Source organism: Homalodisca vitripennis, chromosome 5 (assembly GCF_021130785.1).
Source record: "Homalodisca vitripennis isolate AUS2020 chromosome 5, UT_GWSS_2.1, whole genome shotgun sequence".
In the NCBI taxonomy this organism is placed as follows: domain Eukaryota; kingdom Metazoa; phylum Arthropoda; class Insecta; order Hemiptera; family Cicadellidae; genus Homalodisca; species Homalodisca vitripennis.
The window spans coordinates 183,460,194-183,469,939 of NC_060211.1; positions in this window are offsets into that span (position 1 = coordinate 183,460,194).

Sequence of the window (9,746 nt, forward strand, 5' to 3'; positions counted from 1 at the left end):
CCCACCCCCCCCCCCCCCCACCCCCCCATATAAATATTCTTTTTAAACATTTTACGTTCCTATTATTGTTCTTTTTTAATGTCAACTGTCAATGTTTTTTATGCAACTAAGGTCTATGCAGTCTGGTATCTTTCCTCGGATGTAAAACTAACCTAAAGTTTAACCTAGCTACGCGCTAGTCTAGTTGTTCACCTAAGAAAAAGTTCAGAATGCAGATCTCAAGACGTAGTATTACTGATTTTTTGTATCTCTAAATGATGGGAAATGTCCGGAAAAATCCTATTTTCTTCGCAATAACTTTCATCAAAAACAAATTTGAAATTTATTATTGTCTTCTTTAGCGAGGGAATAGATTTAATAAATACACCTTTTTAAATTAAAAAAAATTATACCTTGAAAACGAAAAGTGTTACTAACTATCTGAAGCACATAAGAAGATTCACAGAAAGAACAGTTTTTCAATATTTTTCATATTGTTGTTTTGAGTTTATGGCTGTGTATAAACGAGTTATAAGCGGATAAAGATGATGATAAAATTAAAATAATAAGAAATTTTCTTCAATATTGTCAAAATACATCAGTTCAAATTTTGATACGCGTGGAATAGTTACATGAATGGGGAAAATGGTAAAGAAAAAAACTTAAAATTTGTGTAGGTAGTTTAAACATTTTTTCATAACTACAAACAGCACTCCTGAGATTGACTCTAATTAACGTTGTGTGGTGAGAATTATGGAACAGGGGGGAAATTTAAATTTAAACTAATTGTGATAAATTCGCCTTTGAAAACGCAATTCTAAGTGTTTCTCATTAGTGTCGTGGACACTTAATTTCCGGTCACTAAGCGTTATGTGCCCACTTCATCATGGTTAGTGATTTAGCAACTCGAATTGTCCTCAAAGTTAGCATTTCAGCAGTGGTAAGATTAAGGGGAATTGCCCACTTGATTAGAACTTTCGTTTTGTATTTTATATGTTTTAGGCAATAATACAGTTAAAAACGGATTGACATCTATGTTACACAGAACTGATTTGCATGGAACAATAGCTCCATGATTATTAAAGTCCTTGTAAACATAGAAACAGAAAACATTCAGATAGATTCACACATAACATGTTTGTAAAAGCGGTTCCACAACATTCACAATGAATCAATCATTTCCACCATAAAACGTTCCATTACGTTCTCCTAGTATAACTATTATTTTCAAAATAATCCTGAATTAAAAAAATAACTAAAATCCTAATAATATTATAAATACGAAAGCGCCTTCTGTTTTGTTTGTTTGTTTTGCTCTCAACGTATAAACCATTCCAACCTTGTACTGAAAGTTTACATGGACATTCTCAGGGTCCTTAGGATGAATAGAGGTCTATTATTTTGCCGAAAGGTCCTTCTGGGCTACGTCCCACCGGTTTCTAAAGCAGCAAAATTTCTCATCTTGGTCTCTACAGTAGCCTGTTAAATGTAATCATTCTATGTAAACATTGCATTGTGACAGCATTACCAAAATGTTTAATTAATTTCACAAGTATTTTCAATTTATTACATTTCTATAGGGTGAAAGCATAACTAAAGTAATAAAATCTCTTGTCAAAAACTCAAACTAATTAATACATTTTGGATTTTATCTATTCTTTATATAAGTAATAAAATACTTATCTAAAGTAATAATTTAGCTGCAATACTCTTCTATATTCAAACCAATAATGACAAAAGACTTGTTTTATCGTTAAAAAAAAACAACCATTTTATATTTAAACTAAAAAAACAAAACAAAAACCTCTCGTCTAGTTTAGAAGTACATTATGTAATAACAGATCTTAAACTGAATTATTCAAGGACAATTCGGACAAATTCAAGTGCTCTTTTTTCTGCCATAAAGTTGGTCTGTAAAGCCGTATTTCCTCTCTGTGACTTGCAAACAAGCTTTCTGTCTAAGTGGAAACAACAAAAACTGCTTGCAGCTCATTCTTATTTACGAACAGACCATGAAGTTGTGACTAAAACTTCTCCCGGTAAACAACCTGTGGCAATGATCAAGTGTAACGGTGGTCGAGTAGAAGGTGCTCTACTTCTATTCGCTTTACAGTATCTAGGTTTTCAGACGATTACGTTATAATATAAAGTAGACTTTAGTTACTTAAGGTATGCAATATTCTTTGAGGCGAAGCTGCTGTAAAATTACAGTAATTTCCTCTCAGCTTCTCTAAGCTTTAACAAGAGCAGTGTAAAATAATACGTAATGACAACGTTTGCTTATTCTAGTTACCTATATCTGACGGGGGACTGATTCCATAGACTATTGAGGAGATCCTGCAAGGTATCGCTTTAGAGGACAAGATCTACTTTATGAACAAAGAGAACAAAATTGAAACACAAAGGTACATTATGTTACACGAGACTTTGAAAAATTGAAAAGACTATTTATAAAATTTACTTCCAGAGAACAATTAGAACTAATGAATTCAAGTGATTTTTAAATCATATGTATTTTTAGTGTACTTAATTATTTTTATATCTTAATCTATTTTTTCATTTTTCCAGAGTTTTTCTGTGCTCGAATATTCCATCTGGTCATTACATTCCCCAACATCCAACCATTCAGGAATAAAGAAATTTGTATTGGTATGAAAGGAAATGGCTTAAACTATTCCAAACGAAGGTAATCTGTTCTTTCCTGAGAATAAGAATTACAGAAACCAATGTATATAGTTTTTAAACGCAATTTCGTTATGTATTTAAATCAAACTTACTTTAAATAGAAAGTCTCTTATTGGCCTTGTGTTTCTTATAATGCGTTTGTTAATCTTCACAGGAGAAGCATAGTATTACATACACTTGATAAGTTATGTAATTATGCAATTAAAACTTCGAGAACCATGTTATCGGTTACCTTAAATATTTCCTCTACGAATGGTTTCATTAATTATAAATCTGGAATTCATAAATTTTGTCCCATTTGTGGTTATTTCAAAAAGGTATTTTTGTTGGTGATAAATTAATGTAAATTGATCAATAACGAAAATGAATTGTAAATCCAATGTTAACAAAATATAAATACTGTTTTTAATTTTAATATTTTACCTTACACCTTAGTTAATAAATATTTGCTTTTTTAAACAGGTTTTCATTATAAACGGTAAGCCGTTTATTGTTATTTAAATTACATGATAGTAATTGATGAGTAACAATTCTTTTAGCCATTCTGGAAATCTCTATGTGTGAATTATTCAGAACACAAACCCATTACAAAATCTTGTTGGAGATTTAAGCGCTTACACAATGACCTTGTTTTTTTCTTACCCATCGCATCAGTAATCATCGAGTGTAAAGTTCGGAGTTCGTTAAACAATTATATTAAGTTTACTAGATCTATATGACTTCACTTAATGGATCTGCCTCGTGAAGTTGTATTTGAGTTTATAAACAAATTATATGAGGAGATAGACAAGTTAAAACTTTATTATAACTTCTTAGCCAGGAGAGTTTGGTACTTGAGTTTATAGTATCCTTCATTAGCTGGAATAGCCGATTCTCAACTGAGTACGCTGTAACACAGTGACCGCTGGAATCTCCTGTCCATCTGTATCTGGAGATACGAAACGACGTCGAAACAGTTTCACTAGGCGGTGTATCTGCGCCTTCGCTCAATCGCGATTCCTTCGGGAGCTTAGTTCTCTCTTGATTCGATTCTTGCCAAGATTCGATTTACTAAAGATTAATTTTGTCCATATAAAGTCGAGGAATGGATGAAACAAGTAACTTATTGAAAACCAACAGATCACAAACTTTTTTTTCCTTGAGGAGTAGAAAGTTTGAAAGTGGCGACCACGTACTCATAGCAGTTCATGTTGTGCAAGGTGGGAGTTTAACTTATTGATGACCAACAGATCAAAAGTTTTGTTCTATTCAACAAAATTTATGCGTTGCTTCATTAGGAGGCAAAACACACTCACGATTGTGAGTGTTCTGTTTATGAGTGATGAGGGTTCAATATTGAGAGCTCCCATGGTTGGGCTTGAGCGATCCTATGCCGGGGGGGGGGGGGTCGAAGCACAATAAAACGATTTGAGAACTGCAGCTGAGGCAGTGCGTGAAGTAGTTTTGGTTGACATCTGTTGACTTTAAATGGCTCTCCACATTGGGGCCGAAATGTAATAAAAATTTAATCATGTAAACTTTTTTTGCTGCGGAGTACAAATTGACACCGATGTAAGATAGAGGTGTAAATTTTCAACAAAAAATTATTGGCAACATCGGCCAAAATTCATTTACAAAACATCACATTGACAACCTGCTGAAATAAAAGACTTTGAATTTAACACAAAATGTACTAATCTTTCAAACACACGGCAAAACTAATTTAATCAGTCTGGTGAGTTTCAGTGTGTAAACGATACGTTGTTTGTATAAGATAAAGTACATTATCCCACAAGGTTAAAGGTGCAATTAAAATTAATTAACTCCAACAAGCCTGATCTATAGAGATAAATATTTGAAGGTTGGAAAATGTTTACCTTTGTTTCAAAACCAATTCGGTTCTTCTTCGGAGTAAGAGAAACAAATAAACTAAGTTTTAAGGCTGTGACAGGCCTATCAAGAATTATCGAACTAATTTGGAAGATGTATGGACGGGATACTCTTTTACTTTTAGTTCCCAAAGACAATACAGTTCTTCTTCGGACCAAGAGAATCCAATAATCTAAGTCTCTAGTCTATGGCATATCTTCCAAGAGTTACTGCACACATGGGCAGATTGACAGACGAAGTGCCCTTTGTTCCTAAGATTAGTGTTCTTCTTTGAATCAATAGAATCCAAAATTCAAATTTTCAATCTCTATGACATTTCTATCAAGAGTTATCATACTCTTGGACGGGGAACTGCACGATTTAAAAATAGCCCTGTCGCTGTCGGGCCCTTTTTAACCACAACGATTATTTATAAGATCAGCTGATTGTAAACAAAATCAAGCCGACTGTAAACTAAATCAGCTGACTAAACAAAATCAGATCACTGTAAACGATTTCCTTGTCTCTGTGTAAGTATGTGAGACAGTGATGTTTGATGGGAGGGGGTGGAATAGTTGTTGCCTTGGTAATTGCTGTGCAAATAACGTCTCGCCCTTTTTTCACTAACACTATCCAGGTGAGAGGACAGCAGAAAAAAACCACGTTATAATTTAGGTTAAAGCGGTTCGAAACGCTAATTTCCTCCAGTTCATTGCAGAATACAAAATTAATGAACTGAAAATAAGTAACTGCAGGAATAATTAGAACTGTATTACGGTACACCATATTGTTTGTACGCTTGGCAAGTAGACAAGGTCGGTAATCTACTGTTACACGATTATTGTGTGGATGGGATAGGATTAAGGTTCTCATTGGAATTGAATTATTTACTTTAAATCATTATGATGAATTGCACATTATGTTAATACTGTGTTAATGCTCTGTTTACATTTTGATTAAGTTAAGGATCTTTAGTAAAAGAGGGATTAAAATACGAAATCAAGGGTATTTTTAAATTTGACATCTGTTAATCCCTTTACCACCACTCTGAGCTGCCAAAGTTTGGTACATGTGTACAAAATGTAAACGGCTTTCATGACACACTAGCAGTTACCCGCGGCCTTGCACGCTGTTCCTATTGAATAATAGATATATAATACGCATATCCTTTATAATGGTATAATAAACCAATGCCAATGGAGCTGTGCAGCGGGTGCAATGGTTATCACAAGATAACCAAATCAAGGAACGTCGAGCGTGGCTGCTGCTTGGATGGGTGACCGCTGAGCGATCCTGTCCTTGAAAGCAGTCCGCCTGCCCGGGCGTTGGTGGTGGTTCAGAAGTCACCTTTAAGCCGTTGGTCCCCAGGTTAAGTGTTAGAGAGGGCTTCTTAGCCCTAACTTCGCCTGGTGAAATAAGACATCTTTACTTTACTTTTAATAAACACTCATGAAAATTATTGTCACTGGAAGATACTGCAGTCTTCTGATAAATTTCAGAAAAACCAAATGTAAGTATAAGAGCAATGTTTCTAGGCCCTGAAGTCGGAGAGTGCCAATGAAATAAAAATAAAATTCTCTGTAACATTCCACAATACTTGAATGGACAACTCCAACAATTTCAGTTAGACTTACAATATTTAAGGCCAAATTGAATACTAATCTTAAGTAGTAATTTTAGTACAATCAGTCATGATGTAGGAGCCTACAACAATAATTTTGAATACGAAGTAGACATGTGTAATGTAAGTATTATATAAGTGTTCTCTACTATCAGTACAAAGCCACATTAAGGCGAAACCGCAAAAGGCTCATTAAATAAAGATTAACACCATTTCACTACATCACTGGCTCTTATTTTAAGTTTATCGTGTGAAGAAGCATTTCTGGTTCGGGTCAATTATATTTCACATTATATTTCTACTCAGTGAAAAAATGTCTACTTCTAGCCATTGTAATCTTCTCCCGGTTTAAGTAACGTTTGTATTGTTGAGCGATAAATCTCGTACTTCGGTGACAAAGTGAGTACTTCCGGTCCTTGGAAGCTACTTCCAGTACTGTAGTAGCGTTTTCATTGTTGCTCCGACTAGGGAACTTTACATTGTTGGTGTTTAAAATCTACTTTCGATCAATACAAGCTACTTCCGGTTTAAAGTATCCCAAGTAACGGTAGTCTGTCAAGATTATAATACACATGTGTGTATAATTGTATACTTGTATAGGAGAAGTGGATGTTTAACAACAAAACTTTAGTTCTTCTAAGGGCTGCAACCCAATTTTAACTACCCCTTTGGTTGATTGATCTGCATGAAAATGATTCCTTTTTCTATTTAGGTAATTAAGGTCGTGTATTATGTCAAATGTTGTCCTTCTAAAACATTGGGAACTTGTAAAAACAAAAATATAGTTCGTCTAAGACGTTTAAACTTAAAATGTTAAACACATGGATGATACATATGTGGTGGTAAAAATTTATAGATGTAGCAGGACCAACCTAAAGGAAGTTGAAAAATGAAATATAATTCTTCAAGGGGTTTCAACCCCTATAGAAAGTTGGATCTTACGAAAATGATTTTTCTATTTAAGTCATTAGGCATGCGTGTAGAAAATTTAAACTTTATGGCATATAATAATAATAATATATAATAATTATATAATATATATACGTTTATTTTTACCACTCTTGCTATGTACACATAAGAAGCCGTATTTTATTAATTAATTTAAGCACGAACCGAGTATCAGCGTAACATTGAGAGCGAATTAATGATTTTAAAACCAACAGCCAAGAAAATACGGCAACAAATGAAGGAAGGCGGTTCACTCAAACATTTAACCAGCTGATCTTGGGTAAATTTACTTTCTCAGAGGAGCGTCTATGGCTGGAAAACATTTTAATTGTAACATTATATTATAACTGTAATATTATAACAGCGAGTTACTGTTGTATTTCAGTAACCTTAATTACAGATGTATTACTAATTATAAATCTTTGGTTATTACGGGGGTCCACAAATCCGACCCAAACCTTATATATTATTGTACAGGCTAAATTTACAGTATTCAATATACTGTATAATTGCATTCCTGCCTTGCATGGGTCTTCATATATCTATCTGATTGTATGTGTTTCTATAAAACATTTTTCTGAATTATAAATCACCCATAAAGAAGATAATCAGCGCATATTTTAACTTTTTTTAACTTTTCTTAAAAACATATAATCTACATGCAAAAAAAAAAAAAAAAAAAAAAAAAAAAAAAAAAAACTGGATGCAAATGGAAGCTTTTTGAAAATGTCCATTAGTTCAAAAAACTGCTTATACGGAAATAGTAATAATCGTAAACCTAGCTTTTTTTCACACATACGTTATTTTCGTATTTGGCTTTATGAAATATAAAGATATTTTGCATTTATTTTAGTTTTAAACTGGTTTTTTCAAAATTTGTATTATTGTTTTGTTAGTTTTATAAATACCATTAATATTTATATACATTTACCATAATTTTGATATATATACCAAATTGTTAAATTGAATTCTAGTAATACACATGAGGATGACTGATAGAGATGGAGGCCTAACTCGCCTTGGCAATAAAATGGTTAAAATTTCGTACATTGTTTTAATTTGTTGTATCACAAATAATTGAATAAAGAACTAATTGAATTTTTTTCAATTCATGTAATTATATAAATATGAAAATTTTTGAAATCAAATTAATAGAGCTAATTTCTATTTTACCAATGTAATAAAATATGGTGTTTTAAAACCATGTTTTTTTAAACTTTTTTAAATGGGTTATTCTTTTAATATTGCAATTACATAGGCAAGGCATATGGTAATCAGGCGTTAATAGAATTATAATACCCTACGGTAATCAGTGATTTTCACTAACCTAGATGAAACAAAGCTAGAGTACACTAAACTATGCTTGAGACAATGACAAACTATTATTCATTAGTTCTAAGAAGAACGAAAAATAAATTTAATACTACATTTCAGTAAGATATCAAACATCTGTCATAAACTGCTTTTGAGATACACAGCTCAGATTTAAAACACAAATGCGCGTGAGATGAGATGAGAGATAAAAAGACGGATTGTCTGTGATACAAGTCAGATGTAAACGATACAAATGGTTCTGAATCAGTGAGACAAGAGTGCGTGTATCATTCTGCGTGAGTTTGACTGAATTTCTCTTTGTCATGTTACACAGTATAATCGTAATGTTCAGCCTGGCGGAGTACGTATATTGTGAAGGAAACAGGATTTTCCGGACATTTTCCATCATTCAGTGAAACAATAAATCAGTAACACTACGTTTCGAAATCTGCAATCTGATCTCTTCCTCAGGTAAATAACTAACCTTATAGAGACACAATAAAGACCCCACTGTTTTACTATGGAGGTCAGGTTATCTAGATTCCCAAAACAGTGTTCTAGTTTATTCATTAGTTTATTAGTTGGCTGAGCGTTAGTGAAGCCTACCTCTCCAATTTTCCTTTCTGTCCGTCTGTCTATACGATACTTTGAAATTGACGCATTGACTTGAAATTTTACATGACCAACATCGAGTTCGATGGTGGTGCATGACGGGTTGTTACTATAAATAAAACAATTAACTATCCTTTTGGGACAATATTCCTTGAAGAACACAATAAACGGCTAATAAATGGAACTTAAGAAATAGAAGTTGAACTTAATAGAAATTTCGAAAAATTCTCGTTTGGAACAGTTCATTCTAGAAGGTCAATGTTGAGTTTGAATTATTGATGAACTGCAGATTAGTATGGTACTAAATTTCGTTTAACATATCCTACCTAAGAAAATCATCATCAAAATCTCCCCTTTTTATGTTCTTTAAGGAATTTTCTTTATGAAAGTCAGATTTCATAATTAACCTTAAAATGTCAGGAATGTTCCAGAAGTACCTCAAATAACGTTCTGGAAAATCATGCCTTTTTGAGATTAAACGTGACGAGGTTAAATTAGTCCATAATGGACACGCATTTTCTAGCTATAGAGTGACGAATTGCCCTTATACACATGTGATATATGCCATAAACTCGATATGGTACATACAAGAGATGTGACAAAGACCGCATTGACAAAGAAGAGCATTCTCAAAATAGTTTTGCTTGGGTTTGGGATAGTTTTTCAGTTGAAAACTTAATTGAGGAAAATATAAATATGTATGTATGGCATCCCCTAAATAATGTGTTATTAAAAACAA